Source organism: Terrapene carolina, unplaced genomic scaffold, assembly GCF_002925995.2.
Source record: "Terrapene carolina triunguis isolate 2854851 unplaced genomic scaffold, T_m_triunguis-2.0 Scaffold111, whole genome shotgun sequence".
NCBI classification, from domain to species: Eukaryota; Metazoa; Chordata; order Testudines; family Emydidae; genus Terrapene; species Terrapene triunguis.
The window spans coordinates 7,138,533-7,164,201 of NW_020664462.1; the positions used below are offsets into that span (position 1 = coordinate 7,138,533).

Here is a 25,669-nt window from a genome sequence, read left to right on the forward strand (position 1 = left end):
GAGAGAAATAAAGGAAGAGTTGCAATCAAATCCAATCCCCTTTCAATTTGTGTAGTGCTTTATAGTTACCTCCATCTCACAGCCATAAACATACTGTCCATTACTCTAAAGGACGTAACACTTTCATATAGGCTTAAAATAGGTGGGGTTACTTTGTACTGACTGCAACAGTATTAAACGGGAGGCATTACTATGGTACCGGAACAGCGATAATGGGGCCATGCTCTCTGCGGACAGAAATTGAAGCCAATTAAGCTGTGCCAATCAAGCCACACCAATTTATTCCAACGGAGAGTCTGGCCCCCAGGTATGGCATTCTGCTCTAATGTAGCTATCAGTGAACACAATGGGCCAAATCCAGAGGCCTTTCATCAGTTTTCCCCTCAGGCAAATAAAACCTGAGAGGTCCTGAAGACCGGAAACACGCCAAGAGATCAGCACCTCTCAGGATTGGGTCCAGTAACTCCAGCAGGAGTTTGACTAAGGACTACATGAAAAATGAGGGTGGAGTCTGGGAGTGGGAGTGCAGGGCCCAGCTCCCCAAAAGTATTTAGGCACCTACCTCCCACTGATTTCAACGGACAATAGGAGTCTAAATACCTTTTGATGGTCTAGTCCCAAGAGCCTTTTCTCCTTCACCTTGTGCTCCCTGCGTAAGGGCAAGGCACCGATTAGGCGTGGGATAGTCCCCAGCTACCACAGGGGCAGCTAGGTTTACCACCTTTGAAATGCAAAAAAACCCAGCATCTCCTCCCCCCAGGTAAGCCCGCTGCAACCCCAACCCCCAACCACAGGGCAACTCCACAACCCGCCCCTCCACCCCCTCAACAGCCACTTATAGTATCTAGAGAGAGAACACGTAGCGATAAGATTGAGAACATTGCCCGTCTCCTCACTCGCATGACTCAAACCCTCTCACACACACACGGGCGGTGCACTTGCGTGTTGGTGGGCAGACAGCTGCTGTCATTTTAATAGTGTTGATCTGTTATTGCTTAAACTGCAGAAGTGGGAACACTGCAGCATCTTTAGCTGGACACAGAAATAATGCAAATCTTTAGACCCAGGCAAAAAAACCCCACAGCGGATTAAACTATTTTTCTGGCAACTGGCAAATCCATAAAAAAAAACCAGACAGGCCAGTCAAATACTGGCCAGGTGGTCTCCCTGGGAGCAACCCGTACTCCCCCTCCCCCACCTCCCATGCAGGTAATATAGATTCATAAATATTAAGGCCAGAAGGGACCATTATGGTCATCTAGTCCAACCGCCTGCATAGCAATAGCCAGAGAACCTCACCCTATATTTCCCCTGCATCCAGCACATTATTTCTGGTTAAGGTAGATATCCTTTAGTGATGGAGAATATACCCATCTCCAGGTAAAGTATTGCAATGTTAAAAAACATGCACCTTATTTCCAATCTGAATTGCTCTAGCATCAACATCCAGCCATTCAATGGATCTTATTATACCTTCATCTGCTGGATTAAAGATCAGATCACGATCAGAAATCTCCGTGTGTAGGTATTTAGATTTTTAAAGGCATTTAGCTATTGCTTTGCTCAGCATTGCAAGGCATAAGGGATTTAGATGGCTAAATCCCAATTTGAAGAGTGATTTAGGCAAGTAGGGCCAGGTCTTTAAGGGTATTTAGGTGCATAATTCCAACTGATTTCAATAGGAGTTAGATTCCTAACACCCAGAGAATTATTTAGGAGAATAAGTCCCATTGACTTTCAATAAGAAAAAGCTCCTATGTCACTTATAAAAATGGGACTCACCATCTAATTATGTAGGCCTTGCTACACTGAATGCAGCAATGCCTAAATACCTTTAAAAATCTGGGCCTTATAGGCTGTGATCAAGTCACCATTTAACCTTCTCTCAGATGAACGACATTGATTGAGCTTCAGAAGTCAATCACTGCAAGGCATGTGTTCCAGACCTCGATTCAATCTTTAGCTCCTTTCTGAACGCATTTCCAGTTTGTCAACATCCTTTTTAAAGTGTTGACATCAGAACAAGACACAGGATTCCAGCAATGGTCTCCCTAATGCTGTATACAGTGGTAACATCACCTCCAGACTTCTACTCCACATTCCCCTGCTTTTAAGTTAGTGGTGCTCCAGCCATAACCCCCATCCTCAGGTAGTCCTTAGCCAGTGTGCCAGAGCCAGAGACAGCCACTGTAATTTAAAGCAGCCTTGAGGTTGCTCTAAACTATGCAAGGGATTGGGCAGGCAGAAAACTAGCTACAGAACTGGGATACCATAACCTACTACTTCTGCCCACCATCTTCAACTGTGCTTAGCAGATAGAAGGTTGGAACCTCAGTTTATGTAATTCATCTTAACTCCACTGATTTCAATCCATCTGCCCCATAGCATGCAGATGACAATCTGGGCCAGCATCTTTTTTTTCTTATTCAAGTAAAACAAACTTTGCTTGCTTGTTTGTTTAGGATTATGGGCAGCAACATAAACCCCTAAGAAAATAGAAAAAAAAAGGCTCATTCTTATTAGCTGCTGGAGATAAGCTAAAACAGCTCAGCTCCTGTTCCTTTCTGAGCACTGCTGTCAGAAACATGACAAGCTCTGAACATTTTTCAAGGAGCATCTCACTGGCAAGGAAATTCTTTAGCATGACCTCCAATGAAATTCTTTAAATTTTAAGTCCCCAACTTTCAGGGTTGTAAACCTGGAAGGCTTGCCAGTTTGCAGAAGAGTTCAGAGAAATCCCTCAAATTCCCCATTAATATCCACAAAATGATTTTGCAAGAGGCCCTCAAATTGGAATTGTGTTCTGACTCTGTATGAAAAGAAAGGGACAGAAAATCTAACCCTCTCTGCTACTGCAGGATTGCTTTCTGGTTCTTTGCATTTGATGTTGAATCTGAGTACATAATCTTATCAAATTTTAAAGGGAGCACTGTACTTATCTGAATGGCTCTGCTGCTAAATTCTCTCTCACACTGTGAGTGAAAGAAAGACCTTCAGTGAAAGGAGACAATTCTTTAGAATGCCATTGTTGCCGTTTGGGTACAGATACAATACAGGGCAGATCATTGGCTGGAGTAAATAAACAAAGCTCTATTGACCTCAAATGCTATGCTAATTTACATCAGCTGAGAACTGGATTTGCACAGGACTGGACTTGCTCAGTGGGTTTTTCCACTGACTTCAATGGTAGTGAGATCAGGCCTTATGATTTCTTACTGAATAAAGGGCAGATCCTAAAACATATAATGGCTGACTTGGGTTAGTAAAGATTGCTTTCATGAGTGTTTGGGTCAGATGTTTGAACAGTGTGGGTCACACTGATTCATAGATTATAAGGCCAGTCTGACCTCCTGCTTAGCACAGGCCATCGGACTTTCCTGAATGAATTGCTGTTTGAACTAGAGCAGATCTTTTAGAAAAACACCTGGTCTTGATTTTAAAATTGCCAGTGATGGAGAATCCACCTCAACCCTTGGTATGTTGTTCCAACGGTTAATCGACCTCAATTATGTGTGGAGTATTTCCAGCCTGAATTAGTCTAGCTTCAACTTCCAGCCATTGGATCGTGTTAGACCTTTGTTTGCTAGATCAAAGAGCCCATTAACAAATTTTAAACTTATAAACTGTGATCAAGTCACCCCTTAACCTTCCCTTTGTTAAGCTAAATAGATCAAACTGCTTGAGTCTGTCACGATACGGCATGTTATCCAACCCTTTAAATCATTCTTGTGGCCCTTCTCTGAATCCTTTCCAATTTATCAACGTCCTTCTTGACTTGTGGGCATCAGAACTAGACACAGTATTCCAGAAGCGGTCACACCACTGGCAGCAGCAGAGAAAAACATCACCATCTTACTCCTACTCAACATTGCCCTGCTTATACATCCATGGATCAGATTAGCCCTTTTGGCCACAGCATCACACCACATGCTCATGTTCAGCTGCTTATTCACCATAACCCCCAAGTCTTTTTCAGACTCACTGCTTCCCAGGCTAGAGACCCCATCCTATCAGGACAGCCTGCACTTTGTTCCTAGGATGTACATGTGACGCTGGCAGATCAGGTGCCAGCTCATGCCGAAACCCCAGCTCAATTCACTGGTGTATTAGTATAGATCAAAGTAATTGTTAAAGTATATTTGGTGTTTAAACTTAATGAAAATTAATAGGATGTTACTTTTCCGTATCCCGTTATAATGTAATAGCAAACATTTACGTTGTGTATACCCCTGTAACCAAATAACCCATCAAAGGAGAAAGAAGCCTTGTGGAATGCAAATGAAGAACTTGAACAGAAAAGTGCTCATTTCAAAGCCAGTGGTCATTGTGGGTGACCATCAGAGGTCAAAGACTCAAAATGCATTCCTCACGTTCTGTCAGTAGTGACACCTTCAGCTTGTTTTCTGGAAGAAGCTATAAGAATGGATTCAAGGAGAGATCCTTCATCACTGGATTGTTTGGATTCGTACAGGGAAGTGTACCAGATGCAAAGCAGAGATTTCCAGAGACAATCTGGGTATCATGAAAAGACTTTTGGGAAACTGGCAGTTTATTACATCTCTGCCACCATTGGGAATTACAAACTGTGACTCACCTGTGCATATATTTTACCTGCTTTAACCTCTCAGTAACTTTCATTTCCTTTTCGTAGCTAATAAATCTTTAGTTAATTTACTATAGAATTGGCTGCCAGCATTGACTTTGGTGTAAGATATAAAGTACAAATTGATTTGGGGTAAGAGACTGGTCTTTTGGGACTGGGAGCAACCTGATGTGCTGTGATTTTTGGTATAAGTGACCTTTTATCACAAAGTCCAGTTTGTCTGGGTGGCAAAATAGGCTGGAAAGTCCGAGAGGACTGTCTGTGACTCTATGGTAAGACTGGTACAGTGATCCAGGAGTTCACATTTGTTACTGGCTTGGTGAAATTTAATTAGAGAACATACCACCAATTTGGGGTGTCTGCCCTGTTTTCTGACAGCCCGCCCTGAGGTAAGCACTCACAGTTGTTGCCATTCCAGACAATGTGATAGTACACTTTTATATTTGGCCATATTAAAAACACATATTTTTTGCTTGCACCCAGTTTAACAAGCAATCCAGTTCACTTTGTATCAGTGACCTGTCCTCTTAGTTATTTACCACTCCCCCAATCATTGTGTTATCTGCAAACTTTGTAAATTCTGATTTTGTTCTCCTCCAGGTCACTGATAAAAAATATCAAATAGCAGAGGAACAAGCACCAAAGGGAGGAGGGATAGCTCAGTGGTTTGAGCATTAGCCTGCTAAACCCAGGGTTGTGAGTTCAATCCTTGAGAGGGCCACTTAGGTGATCCAGGGCAAAATCAGTACTTGGTCCTGCTAGTGAAGGCAGGGGGCTCAACTCAATGATTTTTCAGGGTCCCTTCTAGTTCTATCAGATAGGTATATCTCCATATATTAATCCCTGGGGCACCCACAAGAAGCATACTTATTCCATTTACATTTCTATTTTGAGGCTTGTCAGTTAGCCAGTTTTTAATCTAGTTCATGATTGATACAAAATTAACCTTTTAAACCAAAATATGATACTGCACCAAGTCAAATGCCATCTAGTAATGGACCGCTACCAATGTTAGGATTCTTTTTGTTCCTAATATACTTAAAATAGTGTCAAATAGCAAAATGAAATCATCACTAAATAATGCTGGAATGGCATCTGAAACTTTATTCAGATTTGCTGACCACAGCATACTCCAATGTTGCTGCAAATCGTCTCTCTAAATCTTTTCTGGGGTTTGAAGAAATTGCTAATTGAGGCCACCTGTCTGCCTGTGTCAGTCCATTTGCCAGATGAGGGCTTTCCTCTAAGAATGCTGTTGTCTGCTATTGAGAAACACAAACCTCATTCTCCAGACGGCTCAAAGACATGAACTTGCAAAGGTTAATTATATAATTAGGATGATGAAGATGGAAATCCAGATCAAATTACACATTGTTAGTTTTGATAGGCTGGGATGCCCACTGTCTGCTCACCCACTAGGAATTGTATTTGTCATATAAATCTTTAAGACATTAAATAATATGCTCTATAATACAGTGCTATATGACAGTCAATACAAAACCAAGGGCTATGTAAATATGCACGGTAATGAGACACTTTCTTCCAAGAGGTGTCTGAAACAATCAAAAAGACTAATGAGGTTTTATGCAAACCACCTGCTCCGTTTTTTCTCTAAATCAAACACCTTTGGTGGAAGTGGGGTAAACTTTTTTCTCTCTTCTAATTGGTATTCTTGCAAATACTGGAACAGTAATAGAGACCATACACAACATGAGAACCACAGGAGTTTGGCAAAAAATGAGAGAAATGGATTGTAATACTTAGTCCGACCATGAGTGCAGGGGACTGGACTAGATGACCTCTCGAGGTCCCTTCCAGTCCTATGATTCTATGATTATAATACTGTGTTTGAAATTCAATGCTAATGAATCTCTACCATTATTATTTATATTATGATAGCACTCAGCGCAACAGAAGTCCAAGCTCCATTATACAGGCACTGTACAAACACACAGCAAGAAATGTCTAGTTAGCTTCCAGGCAGGGGCAAAGAAAGATAAAGGGAAAACAAAGGGAGAGAGAGGTGACATGATTGGCTCACATTGACATAGAAGATCAGTGAAAGCCAGACATAGGTGCTGGAACTAGGGGTGCTGCTGCACCCCCTAGCTCAGAGGTGGGCAAACTACGGCCCGCGGGACCATCCTGCCCGGCCCTTGAGCTCCCGGCCAGGGAGGCTAGCCCCCAGCTCCTCCCCTGCTGTCCCCGCTTCCCCGCAGCCACACCACCGCGCGGGCAGCACTCTGGGTGGCGGAGCAGCACGCTCCTGCCAAGCAGAGCGGCAGCGTGTCTAGTTCCGGCCGGGCGGTGCGGCTGCCAGACATGCTGCTCTGAGCGGCATGCTAAGGGGACCGGGGGGTTGGATAAGGGGCAGGGGGTTCCGGGGGGGGGGAGGAGTCAGGGGACAGGGAGCAGGGTGGTTGGATAAGGGGCAGGGAGCAGGGGGCGGTTGGATGGGGCGGAGGTTCTGGGGGTGGCAGTCAGGGGACGGGGAAAAGGGGAGGTTGGATAGGGGGTGGGATCCCGGGGGGGTGGTTAGGGGCAGGGGGTCCCGGGAGGGGGTGGTCAGGGGACAAGGAGCAGGGGGGGTTGGATGGGTCAGGGGTTCTGAGGGGGGCAGTCAGGGGGCGGGAAGTGGGAGGGGGCAGATAGGGGGTGGAGGCCAGGCTGTTTGGGGAGGCACAGCCTTCCCTACCCGGCCCTCCATCGAGTTTTGCAACCCCAATGTGGCCCTCGGGCCAAAAAGTTTGCCCACCTCTGCCCTAGCTTGAAGTGGTTTCTATTATAGACAGGATTTATAGTTTGGTTCAGTGGCTCTCAGCACCCCCACTACACAAATTGTTCCAGCTCCCCTGGAGCCAGGAATAGAACATAGGCCTCCTGTGTTTACTCCACTGTACCCAGTAAACCCTACTGCTGCCCCATGCCGCGAAAAGAATATTTGAACGGGACAAACTCTTTGCTGCCAGATCACAGGGAGTGCGATAAATGAAGAAGAAAAAGGTAGCGGCAGAGAAAGGATGCACACATTGCTCAGGGCCAGATTATGTGAATCTTTTACTCACATAAGTGACCTGTCACTCACCCCAATAATCCCATCACATTTAGCCCATTGAACTCAAGAGGACCACCTGGGTGAGTAACTGCTCACCAGTGCAAGTAAGGGGTTCATGATCTGGCACTAAGACAAGACACGTGCTGAGGCTCTAAGCTGCCAAGCCAGGAGAAGCCCTGATAGCCTTAAGGCTGGGAGACAGAAAAACTTTGTTCACGGATGCTCTCTGTAATATGTTCATACTCTGGGACACAAGCTTTACAGCCGCTGTACAGATGCTACTAGGATCGTGCTGTATATGTTTCTTTACCATTATTGGTTTGTTTCTATTTGTTTTCTACCCTATAAAAATAAATGTTGCCTCTATTTAAGATAATCAGATGAGCAAATGGTGGCTGATGCCTCTGAGGGAAAGAATATTCCATCTGACCTTCAGAGGGAGAAAAGTGAGTGTGGACACTAAGGGCAGGATTAGGTGGCTAAATACGTCAAAACCCGGATGGGTTGGGATCTCTTTCCCAAACCATGGCATAGGCCAGTGAGGGTGTAGGGAGAGATGAATGGGTGCCAGCTGGAGTTACATAGATTTGCTACATTAAAAAATAAACTCAGATTGGACAGGAATGGTGTCGCTAGCCTCTGTTTGCCAAAACCTGGGAATGAGCATCAGGGGACGGATCACTTGATGATTACCTGTTCTGTTCATTCCCTCTGGGGCACCTGGCACTGGCCACTGTCAGAAGATGGGATACTGGGCTAGATTGACCCTTGGTCTGACCCAGTAGGGCCATTCTTATGTTCTTGTGTTCTAGATTCCTGCTGAAATATAGACCAGAGACCCGAAGAGATAGAAAAGTAGCAAAATACCACTATCCACTCACTACTGGCAGTCTGGTTGTCGATCCGATCAGTCAAACAACTCTTGGGTAGAAGATTTAAGGTCATATCCACAGCTGGTGTGCTTTGGCACCGCTCCACTGAAATCAATGAATCTATGCTGATTAACACCAGATGAATTCTTGTCCCATCGTTGATATAGTAAAGGTCGGGTTTCCTCTTATTCTTCCAACTAATGACCAACATTGTCCTTGTAAAGGGCATCTCAAAAGCAGACATGCTCTACTTATCCCCCCACAACCCCATCATCTCCTACAGGCCAATAGGTTTCTGTTTTCTCAAACCTTGGTTTTTGCAACACTGCTGTTCAGCTCTGATTCTTTCATTGCTTTAGTTCTTAACTTTGTCATCAGGCTGGAGGCAAATAAACTCAGTAGTGACCACAATATCCTGTGAGAATACCGTCCAGCCCTGTATTACCAGTGAATAATTGTATTACAGTATCGTTGAAAGGGTCCAATCAAGTCTGGGGATCCATCTGAAGGTCCCAATTCAGCAAAGATTTATATGCATGCTTAACTTTAAAGAACTGAGTAGCTCCCTTGACTTCAGTGGCAATTCTCATGGGCTTAAAGCTAAGTGTGTCCATAACCCACAGGGTGAGTGTGTGTTACAGGCCTCCCTCCTGTGCCTGATCCATAGAGGATATGATTCTGTTATAGTCCTCAATCGGGAAGCTTGACGTTTTAGCTCAAGCTCATGCTCTGAGCTCTGGAGTCTCCAGTTCAATTCCCACCGTGTTGGCCAAAACGGCAGCTGTCACAGAAGTGTGGACTCATCTGGGATTTGAACCCATGAACTCTCACACAAAACACGGCAGGTCTGGAGCTTAATTTTACACAATCAGGCTCATCAGTGTAGCCTTTGTGTGAGCAGTTTCCAGTGCCTCCATCAAGAGAGGGCCTTTGACAGCCTCTTCACATTCCAATGTAAAAGGCAGCACCTCTTTAAATCCAGCCCTTGAAACACTCCACCACTGTCAGGGTCTCGATATGGTGCACATGCTGCACATCTGCGGCAGATTGTTCGGGACTCGATATGGCTCCTCCATGTCAAAACAAAATAAAAACTTCCTTGTGGGTCCTCCAGATACAATTGGGCACGTTTTTAATCCAGCATTTCTGGGAAACGGAAAGAAGGCAAGAGGTGCATTGTACAAAGGAAACGTTAAGCAAGAAATTGCGTCGGTTTCTGGAAGTCATGGGCTGAAACTTTCATGACAATGCTACATCCAAGAATCTCCACTTCCTGGTTTTGAACAGCTTGGAGAAGTGTATTATTTCACTGCGGGGTGTATGTTTTAAAGAAAGGCCCTACACTTGAATCCTGATTGTTTATTAGGATTTGTTTGACACTGACTGCTCTCAGTGCTGGATGATCAACCACGAACCAAAAACAACAACAACAACAACAGAGGCATGGCCCAGATGAAGAGAAGAGAAGCACATGCTGCATTCAGAAGGATGTTCTTGTGGTTAAAGGCACCGTGTGAGTCTTGGGAAATCTGTGCTCCATTCCCAGCTCTGCTGAAGCCTCCTAGGATGACCTCAAGCAAATCACTTAGGATATGGGTACACGGCAATCACAGGGTGCGATTTGCAGCTTGTGTAGACATACCTGAGAGAGCTTTAATCTAGAAGCGGAGCAGTGAAGACCTGGCAGCATCATTTTCAAGGTAGGCTAGCTGCCCGAGTAATAACTAAGCGTTTGGGGCAATTTTTACAGCCCATGCTCCCATAGCTTAACTGCTCCAGGACTTGAGCGAGCTAGATTAAAACTATCTCAGATACCTCCACACAAGCTGCAATCACACTCTGTGACAGCAGTGTAGACCTACCAAGAATCTCTCTCTGCCTCAGTTCCCACTTTGTAAAAGGGAGATCATAACACTTTCTGTCTGCCATCCTTTCTTTGTTTAGATTGAAAGCTCTTCAGTGTGTGTGAATGTGCAGTGCCTAAAATAATGGAGCCCTGATCTCAGTTGGGCCCCTTTGACGCAACTGTAGTATAATTATTATGGCAATTCTATATTAGGCCAAAAACAATTAGGGCCAAATTCAACGTTGGTTTAATTCCAGTAAAATTAAGCAAGGGGCTTACACCAAGGACGAAATTGGCTTGTAAACTGCTGAACAAAGAGACAACATGTGTCTAGAGATGCAAGACTTCACTACAAGTTGAAAACTATGGAAACGTATCTTTTTAATGTCTTCTGTCAAAAGAAGAAATTAAAACCAAGGAGACAGCACCAAAAGCCTTCCAATTCCCCCCCAGGGCTCACAGAAGCTTTGTTCCCAATGTTTAGCTTTGAATGCAGCCTCTCTCCGAGTGATGTGCTTTCTTTTTGCTCTGCTATTCCTGGCAGCCGAAAGACTCCCCTTCATATCTGAACCAGTCCTTGAGAGAAAAGGACTCAGAACTCAGGCTGAACTGCAATGACAAAGACCTCTTTCGCGATAGTGTTAACCCTACTCTTCACACAAGCACAGGCCGGGGAAACAGCCATGTCATTTCAGCTCTCTCTCTTCTTCAGCTGCTGTCTCAAAATTCTAAATTTTGATACATGGCAAATATAGACCCAGATTCTCAGCTGGTGAAAGTCAGCATAACTTCACTGACTTCACTGGAGTGATGTCAAGGATCTGGCCTATATTTTTTAACCAGTTACAATAACCATATTATTACCTTAAATGAAAAATACATTTAAATTACAGACCAGAGATGAAACCCACCCAGGTTGTTCTACAATCCTCTGTGATTTTACTCATCTCATCATTCATTGCTTTACAATATCACCTTCCAGGTCAAGAATTCTGTTCTTCAGAAGAATAACATCAAAGAAAATGTAATGTTGAGAGCTAGCATATTTAAACTAAATTCAGCCATGCACAATAACTTTTAAAGGGCATCCTAAGAATAAGGCCTTTTATAGGGAGGGTGAATGTGATCTAGGGGCTTCCCACTGAAATATAAATAACATTATTTCAGTAGTCAAAGACATACATGAGTATGTGAGCAGGGGTCCTAAATTTTTAAAAGTTATAAGTGAGTTTTGGTGGTAAAAAGGGGCTTGATTTACAGAGATGGGGTCCACACTTTCGGATGATCAGGCCCCTTGAAGGTCTTTCAAGTTGGGCACCCAAAATTCTAAGCATCCAAAAATCACTTGTCAGTTTTTAAAACCATAGGATAGTAAAAAGAAAAAAAATCACCAAATAAATTCCAGAATACATTGTAGAAGAAAGGCCTGCTACTGCAAGACCTTCTATTAAGGGAGAAGACTGCTGATTTATTAATAATTAGGTATTAAATGTTGTGTCCTGAGAATTTGTTTGACCTCTTGCAAGAAGCAAAATACAGAGAGTCACTCTCTCAAAGATTTTATGGCATGTACAAGACAGTCATAGGCAATAGGGCACAATTGGAAGCCCAGAGGAGAATGATCAGGACATTTTTCTTAAGTTTATCATAATTTTTTTATTTACTTCTTGTAGGCACTGGACAAAACGTGAATCTTTTGGATGGATTTGAATGGTGACTGGTTGGTGGCCCAGAATACACTGGGCATTCCCGATATCTTAACTTCTATACCCCTCCGTTTTTTAGTAATACGAGCATTTGAAAGAAAAAGGTATCACTGTTTATTAGGATTTATCTATTCCTGAACTAATCCTCTCTTTAGGACATAGACTCATAGACTTTAAGGTCAGAAGGGACCATTATGATCTTCTAGTGTGAAAGGAGATGGAAATAAGTTATGAACAGAAGGAGGATTATGACTTGAGGGACAAAAAGCAGGAGCCGATGAACTGTAGAGCTGCCAGATCAGGAAATGCAAACGGCCTGAAGGGCATGGATATATCCATCATGCCAATGTCCCTTAGAAACAAGAAGTTAAAGAAGAAAATGTGAACAATCTAGGGCATGGTTTTCAGAAGTTCATGGGAGGCATCAATGTATCCTTCATAGAATATCAGGGTTGGAAGGAACCTCAGGAGGTCATCTACTCCAACCCCCTGCTCAAAGCAGGACCAATCCCCAACTAAATCATCCCAGCCAGGGCTTTGTCAGGACTTTGTCAATATATCATTAATATAGTGAACCTGAACTAAGGGCCAACCTCCAATAGATAAACACATATCTAAAGCACCTTCTGCACTAGCTGAGTTTCCACATGGCCTCTAGGTATTGTCCTTTGTCGAATGCATTGTAGTAATCTAACATTTGATGTGACAAAAGTGTGGATAAGAATTGAGAGGTCACATGCAGAAGATAAAAGGTAAGTAAACGTCTTGCCATGGGCAGAGGGTAAAGAACACTGGTGGGCACTGATGCTACCTGGCTAGCCAGTAGCAGCCAATAATCCAGCTATGCACACCCACCTCCTAGATGTGAGTCTGAGTTGAGGAACCTGAAATGACCCCTGCCTCGTTCTGCACGCTCTGTCTTATCTGGGCTGAGTCTCAGCCAGCTCACTTCCAAACGCTTAACTCAGCCAGAAGCAGAATATTCGCCAGTGCATTCTCCCTGTACGATAGCCTGGCCTACAATTGGATTGACTGAGGTCTAGGATATTTAACTACTCCAATCATTGCCAGAACTATCTCACCAAAATCTTCTTCACAGTCTGCTCCCCCAAAGTGAGCTCTGAATAGAGTTTTTCTCCATATCAAGAAGTGCTTGTTAGTTCTCACCTCATTATGCTTGATAGGACTTGCTCTGCTGAAGGGAGACAATCTTTTCCAGTAACTGACCTGATACCTCAGTGCTGGACTTCAGCAATCAACAGGAACATGAGTTTGACTCAGAGGTCAGAACCTGAAGCTTTCCCAGTACTCCCAGAACTTCTGTGGTCAAGGAATGTCAAATCGATCTGTCTAGTCATAGGTCTGCAACTATGAACATATGACTAGGTTCCAAAGTAGAGCAATTTTATTGACAAAGACCAAATGCTCAAGCCCTTCATTACTCTACCTTTAAAGGCATTAGAGCAGATCCCAGGTGGTGCAAATTGTCATAACTCCTTTGAAATCAATGTAGCTGTGACAATTTACAGCAGCCAGTGATCTTCCCCCTTACGTCCATATTCTGACACCTTTACTCCCATTGACTTGAGTTGTACTCTTATGAATACATCTACCCTGAACTCAGAGGCCCACGGCATGGTCTTGGCTGGCTCAAATCAGCTGACTTGGGATTGGGCTGCAGGGCTAAAAATTACGGTGTAGACATTTGGGCTCGAGCCGGAGCCTGGGTTCTGGGTCCCTCCCCCATCACGGGGTCCAAGAGCCTGGGCTCCAGCCCGAGCCCGAATGTCTACAACACATCTAAACAGCCCCATAAGCCTGAGTCAGATAATACGGGCCAGCCACAGGCATTTAATTGCAGTGTAGACATACCCTTTCTGAAGTTAGGTCATCTAAAACACAAGCAAGGGATCAGACTCTGGCCCTTACGATCGCTTTCCACTGCGTTTCTTCATACTGTAGCGGTCCATTGGTATGGAAATATATTGTCTAGCATATATTAGAATGATTTAAAATGTATCATTTATGCAACCATAGTTAAGTCTGTGGCAGCATTTTCAATTAATCTTCTTTATGAGGGAGGGAGTTAAAATTCAGAGGACATCGTTTTCACCAAGCTAAGCACAGGTTTGGTTTTTTTTTAAACAAAACAATTAAAATAAACAATGTTGTTTAAGTAGAAAATAGAACGTCACCAAAAAGTGACTCAAGATGTTTGTTTTTGATCTGAAAAATGTGCCCTCGTTAACACTTGACTATTTGAGGGAGATTGAGGGGAGGAGAAAAGGACAAAACTGAGTTTGGTTTGCTATTTTGTGGAAGCATATTTTAAGACACATGAAATAAAAAACGGTGTCCTTTGGAGACGGTCTGAAGATGGCAGGTTTGGGTTTTGCCAGACTTAAAGCACATCTATTTCAGAGCAGGGCCCTATTTTATTCAAATCAAAGTTCAAGGGAGTTGAGTTCTCCAAGTTCTTAATGGCTCCCCATCATCAAAGCACTCAGGTACTATTTAGAGATTTCTCCTCCCAACATCTCTGTGAAGTAGGCGTGTGTCTTTATTCCCATTTCATAGGTAGGGAAACTCAAGCAAAAAAACAACAACAAAACCCCAACACACACACAGAGAAGGTCAAACAAATTCTCAGCACACAACATTGAATACATAATTATTAATAAAACAGCAACCTTCTCCCTTAATAGAAGATCTTCCGTTAGCAAGTCTTTCATCTACCATTAACCAGAGGAGCATCCTTCCTCAGTAGGCTGAAAAGCTTGTGTTTTATCCTTTGTTTGTTTATCATGTTAATCTTTCATACCCGATAAATAAAATTAAGAGGCTAGGTTTTTATTTATTTGCTAGACTATTTTGCACATGGGAAATGCAGTTTTTTAAAGGACAGAAGCTGTTATCTGTCAGGAGAGAGGCACAAACCTTGTATTCTTTTAACATTGTTTAAATTCTTTACAACTGCTGGATATTTATTCTGAGCTCATGCTCAGCGCTGCAGTCGCAGTCTCACCTGCCAAGAAAATCTTGTCCAAGAAAAGCTCCGGAATCCTTTAAGTCCTGCCAACCAATTGGCAGTAGGTGCATTTTGGAGAGCTTAAAAGGGAAACTGCAATTTGGACAAAGATTCTGGAACCATTCCTTCATCTAATTACACAGAAGAGTAAGACACCAATAAATCTGGGCAGTGTTTTTTTTAAAAGGTGTTTTTAAAATATAATAAAAGTGAATTATTCTCGTCAGAGAAAGTCAGCTATTACCGGTCTGGAGGCATAGGGCCTGTTGCTGCAAGCCTTTTCTCACATCCACCACCCTTACTGCTAGAATCATAAGAGTGTAGGACCAGAAGGGACCTCAGGAGGTCATCTAGTCCAGTCCCCTGCATTCAAGGCAGGGCTATGTAATATCTAGACCATTCCTGACAGGTGTTTGTCTAACCTGGTCTTAAAAATCTCCAATGATGGAGATTCCACAACCTCCCTAGCTAATTTATTCCATTACTTAATCACCCGGACAGTTAGGAAGTTTTTCCTAATGGCCAGCTGAAAACTCCCTTGCTGCAATTTAAGACCATTGCTTCTTGTCCTATCCTCAGAGGTTAACGAGAACAATTTTCACCCTCTTCCTTATAACAACGTTTTATGTACTTGAAAACTGTTCTCATGTCCCCTCTCAGGGCAAGTCTACACTATCCTTTAAGTTGATCTAATTTACGTCCCTCAGGGGTGTGAAAAAGACATGCCCGTCCCGAGCGATGCAAGTTACAGCGACCTAAGCGCTGTCCGCACCGCTGACATAGCTTCTGCCTCTCGCGGAGGTGGATTAATCATGATGAGAGAGCGCTCTCCTGTCGGCATAGAGCGTCTTCACTAGACATGCTACAGTGGCGCAGCTGCACTGGTGAAGCTGCGCTAATATAGCATGTCGAGTGTAGACCGGCCTTCAGCCTTCGCTTCTCCAGACTGAACAAACCAAGTTTTTTCAATCTTTCCTGCTAGGTCATGTTTTCTAGACCTTGAGTCATTTTTGTTGCTCTCCTGTGGACTTTCTCCAATTTGTCCACATCTTTCCTGAAATGTGGCACTCAGAACTGGACACAATACTCGAGCTGAAGCCTAATCAGTGCGGAGTAGAGTGGAAGAATTACTTCTCGTGTCTTGCTTACAACACTCCTGCTAATACATCCCAGAAGGATGTTAGCTTTTTTTACAACAGTGTTACACTGTTGACTCATATTTAGCTTGTGATCCATTATGACCCCCAGATCTCTTTCCGCAGTACTCCTTCCTAGGCAGTCATTTCCTATTTTGTACATGTGCAACTGATTGTTCTTTCCTCAGTGGAGTACTTTGTATTTGTCTTTACTGAATTTCATCCTATTCACTTCAGACCATTTCTCCAGTTTGTCCAGATCATTTTGAATTTTAATCTTATCCTCCAAAGCACTTGCAAGCCCTCCCAGCTTGGTATCGTCCACAAACTTTATAAGTGTACTCTCTATGCCATTATCTAAATCATTGATGAAGATATTGAACAGAACCAGACTCAGGACTGATTCCTACAGTACCCCACTGGATATGCCCTTCCAGCTTGATTGTGAACCACTGATAACTATTCTCTGGGAATGGTTTTCCAACCAGCTATGCACCCACCTTATAATAGCACCATCTAGGCTTTATTTCCCTAGTTTGTTTATAAGAAGGTCAGGCGAGACAGTATCAAAAACCTTACTAGAGTCAAGCTATACCATATCTACTGCTTCCCCCCACCCCATAAGGCTTGTTACCCTGTCAAAGAAAGCTATCAGGTTGGTCTGACATGATTTGTTCTCGGCAAATCCATACTGACTGTTACTTATCACCTTTTTATCTTCTAGGTGTTTGCAAATCCATTGCTTCATTATTTACTCCATTATCTTTCCGGGTACTGAAATTAAGCTGACTGGTCTGTAATTCCCTGGGTTGTCAATTCCCTTTTTATAGATTGGCACAATATTTGCCGTTTTCCAGTCCTCTGGAATCTCTCCTGTCTTCCATGACTTTTCAAAGATAATTGCTAATGGCTCAGAGATCTCCTCAGTCAGCTCCTTGAGTATTTCAGGAGTAATATTAGTAGTAATATGTGTATTCATATTAGGGTCTAGCCCACCTCAGATTCTACAGTAAAGGGCATGGTAAAAATTACCTGGAGTGGATTAGACAGACACCAGGGGTTACAGAAAGAGAGTAAGACAAAGCAGAGAGAGATGACATTCATCTGCTCAGCAACATTTCCCTTTTCATAAACTATTGGCTCAGCATTTGGCAGATATTACTTAGGCAGAATTCCTGCAAGTGAATTTTACCTGGAGATAATTTTTACCATATACTTGACTGAGGACTGTAGGATTGGGCCCTGTGTCAGCCAACAGGACTGTCTGTGGGGAAGCCATATTAAAATGGTGGCCCTCCTTGAAGAACATCAAAACTAACCCCAGGTGTGGAGATAGTAGGGTGTGCCATATTTCTAAAAAATGTTTTAATAATAGCTGGACTCCTAAGTCCTTTATTTCCATCCACAAGACCATCTCTTCCTCCATTTTCCTGCTCTTTTGTTTAAAAATAGAATTATCCATACCGAAATGACATGCATCTCTGAACTGAAGAGAATTATTAGTAGATCTTGGGTCAAGTTTATCCCTGATGTAACCCCACTGATGTCAAAAGAGTGACACCAAGGATGCATCTAGCCCCTCGTGTTTACTCCTCCAAATATTCCAAGACTGAGAAATGAGTGAATTAAATAACTTTTTTTTTCTCTGAGCAAACTCCGTAATTGCTTTAGTGGTGAGTCAAGCAATTCCTTATTAGAACCCTCGGGACAGGATGTTCCAGTGGAGGAAGACAAAAGAGATCAACACAGTTAAAAAGCCAGTTCATACAGTCTGATAACAGGCATTTTCACACAACCCATTTCATACACCTGAACAGGAAGGCGGACACAGTGATACATTCCAACCACTTAAAAAGCTGTCAGTGATGGAGTGAGAAACCTGAAGACAAAGGTTTGATTCAATTAAAATTACAGAGTCTGTACATTTTGCTTTGGATTGAGCTTCCCTGACTCAGCCCACTTTGGACTATTCAGAGAACAAACAAACAATCCAGACCGACATGGATATGTACATGCCCAGGGGATTTTGATCAGGATGATACAGACAAAAACCTCTCGTTTTCTTTACCAACCGCTCAAGAGTGTGGTAGGTGCCTCACAAACAAAAATAAACCCTTACTTCCTGCCCTGAACACCTTGTCATCTAACTCGAACATGACACAAAATGAGGTTCGTTAAGGCAGAAAACTTGGAGTGCGAGTGAAAGACAAGGACAATTATATGGTCACATGGTGACGCAAATAAGGCACATGTGCCTCTCAATCATTTCACTCATGTGGGGGCCACCGTGGGTTTGGTTTTTTATTTTAATTTTATGCTTCACAGGCAACAAGGGAGAAGTTGTTTTTAAGAAGGCAGTTGAATGAGGTGAGGGTAGTGGCTTAGAGTCTGAGCCACTGGGATCAATGGGGAAACTCCCATTGACTTTGGTAGGGTTTGGATCAGGTCCCTGGTGAACATGTTTGGTGGCTGCCGCTCTCCTCACATAGGGGTTAGCATGGAAGGAAGCATGGAGGTGGGAACGGGAAAAGGGGACAGAGGGCCACCCAGGGTGCCATCACTGGTGGAACACGTAGGGGAGAACGTGCAGTGTTCAGTACATAGCATATTTGGATTCCAAGCACTCACGTACGCATCAAACTACCAGAACGGTTCTGTCTTTTGGAATGGTGGGAGAGTATATTTTACGCATAGTCAGAGACTAATTCAGAGGCCCTGATTTTCCTCCCCGTTATTCCAGTAAATCAGGAGTCACTCCACTGAAGCCAGTGTGTTTAGATGGGGGTAAAGCTAGTGTAAAGGAGAGCAGATTGAAGCCCAGAGAATTTAGAGTACAGCAAGAAAAAAGAAAAAAAACCATGACAGTGCTGGAGATGCAGACTGCCATGGAAATCTGAAAGGCAGTCAGGATTGCTCAACATGCTATTGGGCCACATGTATTTGAAGGATATGAACATCTAGGAGGGAGAGAAATTGCTTGGTGCTGGCAAAAGCAGATATAACTAAGAATAACGGTATGAAATTTAGGGTGAATATTATGAGTACCCTCCTACTGGTGAGATCTATGAGACTATGGAATAATCTACCAAGAGAGGTGGTGGAAGTCCCATTAGTTGAGCCATGTAAAAATACACCGGACAAGGTACAGGAACCTTGATCTGGGAATAATCCTGCATCAGCATGGGATGGAGCAAATGGCTGAATATTTCTTTTCCATCTGTAGCTTCTGTGTTCATTTGCTGACATTCTGACTTGCAACATCTCTGCTAGTTCATCCTTGCATGCCTCATAATCAGATATAAATTCTGCCAAATGGCATCATAGTATTGATGTGCACAGATATCTACTGGAACACAAGGATGAAGTCCATCCTTGCGTGAGGATCATGCAGCACTTACAACCCAGTTACACCCTCCAAATAAGACTTAAGTGGTACATAAACCTTGTGTCAGCCCTCTGCGCAGGGGTGAACTTCATCCTAGTAGAATAAGTCATGTGAAGGTAAGTGCAAAATAATTAGAAACCCACCAACACCTCCTTCATTTGAGACCTGAGCAAGCACTTGCATTCAGATGTACAGAGGTGAACGGCTCTTGCACTTTGAAGCACATGAATCTCTCTTTTTAACCTCTTCAATTTGAAAGGGTAATGGAAAATAAACAGAGAGCTTATAGTGTATCCTGTATGAGGGATATTATGATGAAGTTGTACAGACTGGGAGTGCTGTATTTAATTTTGCTCTCGCTTATTCAATTAGTATAACCATAGCTTGTGTTTTAAGTAGTTTGCAGGTTAACAGAGAAGGGGTAGAATTACATTAGTCTTTTGGCTGTATGGCCAGAAAGCTAGAACTAGCTCAAGAGCCTTAAAGTCTAGGATGCAAAGACGATGCTTATTCTCAAAATGTATAATTCCCCATTGCATTTTTAATTAACTGTTTGCTGTTATTCCCATATTAGCTTTAGTGTTGGCGCATCCTTTGGGCAATTGTATGATTGGTCTCCCATTACACATCCCTCAAGTCAGTATTGACTTTCACATACTGCTCTTGTTAACACATGAGCCGGTGAATCTATGGTGAAAGTTATTTAAATCATTCCCACATCCCTTCCCCCCACCCCTTACTTTCCAAATTAAGAATTGTTCTTTCCTTGCTTTTTGTTTGGCGGGTGCGCTGTGTTTGCTTGGCTTTGCTCTGCTCTTCTGAAAAAGAAGCTAAACAACCGACTCCTGCAAGTCTAATGACCATGTACGCAACAGATGCTTAGCTTGATTTTCAAAGGTGCTGAGCAGCTGCTATTCACTAAATTGGAGCTGGGGGAATTCAGCACCTCTAAAAAGCAAGCCGTGCATATAACCAACAAGACAGGAGAATGTCACCAGATAGATTGGAATTGGCAGAGCATCTCAAGGTGACAGTCTTCCACGGTTCAACGATCTGATCTTGAACAGTGCATCCTCTTGTAACAATAGGGCCAGATCCAGTGATTCTTACACACACACACACGCTTCCTGCTGAATCAATGGGTCTTCCGCGTGGCTAAAGAGTGAAATCAAGCATGAAAATGTCTGGTGCTGTTCATGGTGCTGACGGCAAAGCCCTCATAGAATCCGTTTCTCTTTTCCAGAACCTTTTTCATAAACTGTTTGTATATGTTTAAATGCTATAAAACATTTCAAGTCTGTAATTTGTTACAGATGTTGGGAACCAAGTGAGCTATAATTATGGATGCCGCATCGGCTGGAATAAACTAAAAGGTGGAGAATTTGCTTGAACTCTTACATGTTGCCTGGGCCTTCCAAATACCTGCCTCAAAAGCAAAGCTGCTGTGCTTTCAGTTTGCCCCTCAGCCACAAATTTTCATTACAATGCAAGATGCAGGTAACTGCCTTGAACCACTGTTAAATATCTAAAGTACCAAACTATTTATCAGCCATCAAACCAAACGTCAATCATGGCATCTAGGCACAACCGTACAGCATTAAAGAGAAGCCCATTTCCACCCCGTGTTGGCTCAGCTGTGCTATCTAGCAATCTGTGGACAGAGCCAAGGACCCGCCGGCTCCCCACCCTCCTCTGCCTCCCCGCTGGAGTTGGGAGGGGGGGACGGAGCATGAGTACTAGGCATGCAGTCCCTGCTCCCCTACCCTTCCCATCCTCCGCAGAGCCATGGCGATGTTCTCTCCCTTTCAGGCTCCTGTACAACCAAATAGGCCAGACCACAATTTGACCTTTAGTTATTTCCAGCAGGAAAATGATGGCTTAACACTCCAATGAAGGAGAGAGAGAAACAAGAAGGCAGAAAGTAAAAAAAAAAGAAAACTCAATATAGTTTTTGCTTTGATAAGTCAATTTTGCTGAAGAAAAAATATGCAAAGTCTGCCATGAGTCCAAATTATTACACACAGTCAACTACATATACTATTACTGATTATGGAATTCTTTCAGTTCTTTTGTAATCACTGGAAGCAGAATGTCCCTGCATTTATCAAGGTGTCATCTCGCCCCATTGAAATAACAGTCCTGTTCACTGTGCGTAGTAGTTGTACCATTAGTTCTTGAATGTGATGATAAGTTGGCTCTGCGTCTTGATCCTGGAGGTCCTCAGCTATCCAGACGCAGTATTGTCTCTGTTTTGTCTCTGTTTCCTTCTCTTCCCCCATCCATCTGTCTCTATGCTTCTACGGTCTCTTGTTTATTACTGAGATTGGAAGCTCTTTGGGGCAGGGATGGCCTTTCTGTTCTGTGTTTGCACAGTGCCTACCTCAGTGGGCTCCTGGTCCATCACTGGGACCCCCAGGCTCTATGGTAATACAAATCATACTTCGAGGTCACATACTCTACTCTAAACCAGTGAGTTACACCAGTGTCAGACCAATCAGCTGGAGAAGTGACTACACTAGAATCTCACTATTCCACATGGTTTATAATTTGTATGCAAAAATTATCACCCTCTGCTTTGTTATCAGCAAAGATACCATGGCAAGGGCTGTATCAACTTTAACTCTCCTCTGCCGTGATGTCTACAGCATACTTGACAGTGCTTAGGCAGCTGGTGTTCTGTGACCACTGTTGACTATGCTGACCGGTATCATTTCATTGCTTCCTCGTGCTTCCCCATCTTCTGTAGCCACGTGTCATCTGAGGGCTTGTCTACACTACCACGCGGGGTCGATCTAAGATACTCAACTTCAGCTACGTGAATAGCATAGCTGGATCTACTTACTGCAGTGAAGACGCTGCGGTAAGTCAACAGCTGACACTCTCCCGTTGACTCTGCTTGCGCTTCTCATTCTGGTGGAGTGCTGGAGTCGATGGGAGAGCGCTCAGTGGGCGATTTATCATGTCTAATATAGACGCGATAAATCAACCCCCGCTGGATCGATCACTGCCCGCCAATTCAGTGGGTAGTGTAGACAAGCCCTTATACTTAGGCCAGGTCCACACTAGAAGTTTTTGCTGTTTTAGCAATGTCTGTTAACAGTGTGATTCCCCCTCTCCCCCAACACATCCCCTCCCCAAACAACTCTATACTGGCAAAAGCCCTGGTGTAGCTGAAGTTACATTGGTATAGAAGTCCTTTTGCTGATAGCTCGCTGAACTGGTATAAACAATCTTAGCAAAAGCATTTTTTTGGCGGGAACATGCTGCCTCTACACTAGGAGGGTTTTGCCAACGGCAAAACTGTAGTGTAAATTCAACCTTCGATTGTGTAAATTGCTCAGGGCAGGGGCAGTCCATTCGTTGTGTGTACAGCACCTAGAGCAATGGGGCCCTGGTCCATTACTGGGACCTCTAGGCTCTACGGTAATACAAATTAATAATAACTAGAAAAGTTGTGTCATTTCTAAAAAAAAGATGTTACTGAATGTTTACTACTATATTGTCATCATTGTACATAATGAAAAATTAACGGTAATGATCCTAATAAATGGACACGGTGCATTTGGTGATGTAGCATGTTTGACCTTTCATTATCTGTGTTCACCTTGGGGGAAATGCAGCCCTGTGCAGAGAGCCAGCACATAGAATCATAGAATGTCAGTGTTGGAAGGGACCTCAGGAGGTCATCTAGTCCAACCCCCTGCTCAAAGTAGGACCAATTCCCAACTAAATCATCCCAGCCAGGGCTTTGTCAAGCCTGACCTTAAAAATCTCTAAGGAAGAAGAGTCCACCACCTCCCTAGGTAACCCATTCCAGTGCTTCACCACCCTCCTACTGAAAAAGTTTTTTCTAATATCCAACCTAAACCTCTCCCACTGCAACTTGAGACCATTACTCCTTGTTCTGTCATCAGGTATCACTGAGAACAGTCTAGATCCATCCTCTTTGGAACCCCCTTTCAGGTAGTTGAAAGCAGCTATCAAATCCCCCCTCATTCTTCTCTTCTGCAGACTAAACAATCCCAGTTCCCTCCGCCTCTCCTCATAAGTCATGTGCTCCAGCCCCCTAATCATTTTTGTTGCCCTCCGCTGGACTCTTTCCAATTTTTCCACATCCTTCTTGTAGTGTGGGGCCCAAAACTGGACACAGTACTCCAGATGAGGCCTCACCAATGTCGAATAGAGGAGAATGATCACGTCCCTCGATCTGCTGGCAATGCCCCTACTTATACAGCCCCAAATGCCGTTAGCCTTCTTGGCAACAAGGGCACACTGTTGACCCATAGTCTGTCATCTAGTCCAACCCCCTGCTCAAAGCACAAGATCTTTGTATTATTTAAGTCCAACTTCAACTCCCAAAATAGGGCCATACCCACTTTGCCTGTATTGTCCTGAGTTATTCTTCAGACAAAAATTGAGATTTGAATAATGAGGTTTTATCCCCAGGTTCTCCAAAAGAAGTACGGACAAGCAAGGCACTTTCCACTGATGAAAACATTTCTTTTGAGGTCTAATAATGAATTGACAGAGATGGCATGCCAATTAAAACAGTTATTGAATCCCAACGAAAGGCATCCTACAAATCTTGCAGAAGTAATACCCTTCTCTTGATGTATAGAGAGGCAGGTGCTTTGGGCTCGATTCAGGAAAGTCCCTAATCACGTGGTTAAATTCAAGAATGTGCTTAAATCTCATTGACCTCACTGGAAGTTTAAAAACATGCTTAAGTTCCATGGAAATCAATGGGACTTACACACCTGCTTAAAGCTAACCCCATGATTCACTATGTTGCTGAACTGGGGCCTTATATCGCTGCCAACTGAGAGGAGGCCCTGTCACCTGGTATTGAAATAAAAGAGCAGAATGAATGTAAACCTGTGTCTCCCTTTAAATGGACAAGATAGCGCCTAGTAATTGCAGCTGTTTTATCAAGAACGTACAGGTTATATATATACCCACACAAACACATGCCATTAATCCACTGATAACACCAATGGATAAAGAGCTTTATTTATGCAAATGCAGAATGGTTCAGAATGATGAACTAGGATGTTTTCAGCAAGTAACAAATTGCTTTTTTGCACAATTTTAGGATGTGATCCTTCCTGTACAGCATCCCTAGTGCAGACAAGAGAAACTCCGCACGCACACTGAACAGCTTCAGGTTTGATCCTGCAATCATGCACTCATCCCACAAATTTACCTTCACTAGAAGGACTTCTAGTATTCCAAACAGAAGCAATTAACACCTGCCAGATTTACACTGAAAAGCAGATATCACATAAATGTTTTCTTATTTCCTCCCAAAGTTGGATCAGTTAAGAACAGGGGTTTAAAATTTCACTGGTCTGACTTTCAGGGTGTGATAATACTAATCGTGGATCTTTGAACAGATGGTTGAAAAAAGGTCTCTGTATTTGCCAGTAATGTTACAGAAAATACCTCTATAAATGTTTTAAAATAACTTATAAAATATTGGGGTTACTTTTGTATCCTTCCTCCCCTGGCTTTGGAGCTGGAGGAATGCAAAAACAGTTCTATCCTAAAATACTTTTTTTCTGTAACATGTGGCATATATAGAATACACGGGCCAGATCCTCAGCTGGGGTAAATCAGAGTAGATTTATTGACTTCAACAGAGCTACGCTCATTTACACCAACTGAGGCAATGGTTGCGTTGTGCTGTGTGATCCAGCCAATAATGTTAGGATAACCCACATACCATAATTCGCTTTGCCACCCATCCCAAACTCATGATGGTAAAACCAATTACTTAGATTCCGGGTTCCAGGCAGCGGTTCAGCTCACTAATTCACACCATTCTCTGCTCACGCTGAACTTGATTACTCAACTTCTCTCCTGAACCAGAACTCCAGCCCAGGCAGCTGGTTACTGTTCTTTCATCCTCAGGGCAGATGCTAGCCCTGAGCCTACCTAGAACTATCTAGTGATGGAGCTAAGTTTCAACACTGATGTAGGATCCCTATGGAGCCCATAAAAAGCAACAGAGGGTCCTGTGGCACCTTTAAGACTAACAG

General features: G+C 43.3%; 1 protein-coding gene across 6 annotated transcripts in view; it reads right to left on the reverse strand.

Moving 5' to 3' along the window:
* The window catches only part of ADCYAP1R1 (ADCYAP receptor type I), a 171,572-nt gene that overhangs the window by 65,373 nt on the left and 80,530 nt on the right, over positions 1-25,669 (reverse strand). The gene's annotated exons all lie outside the window — the stretch shown is intronic.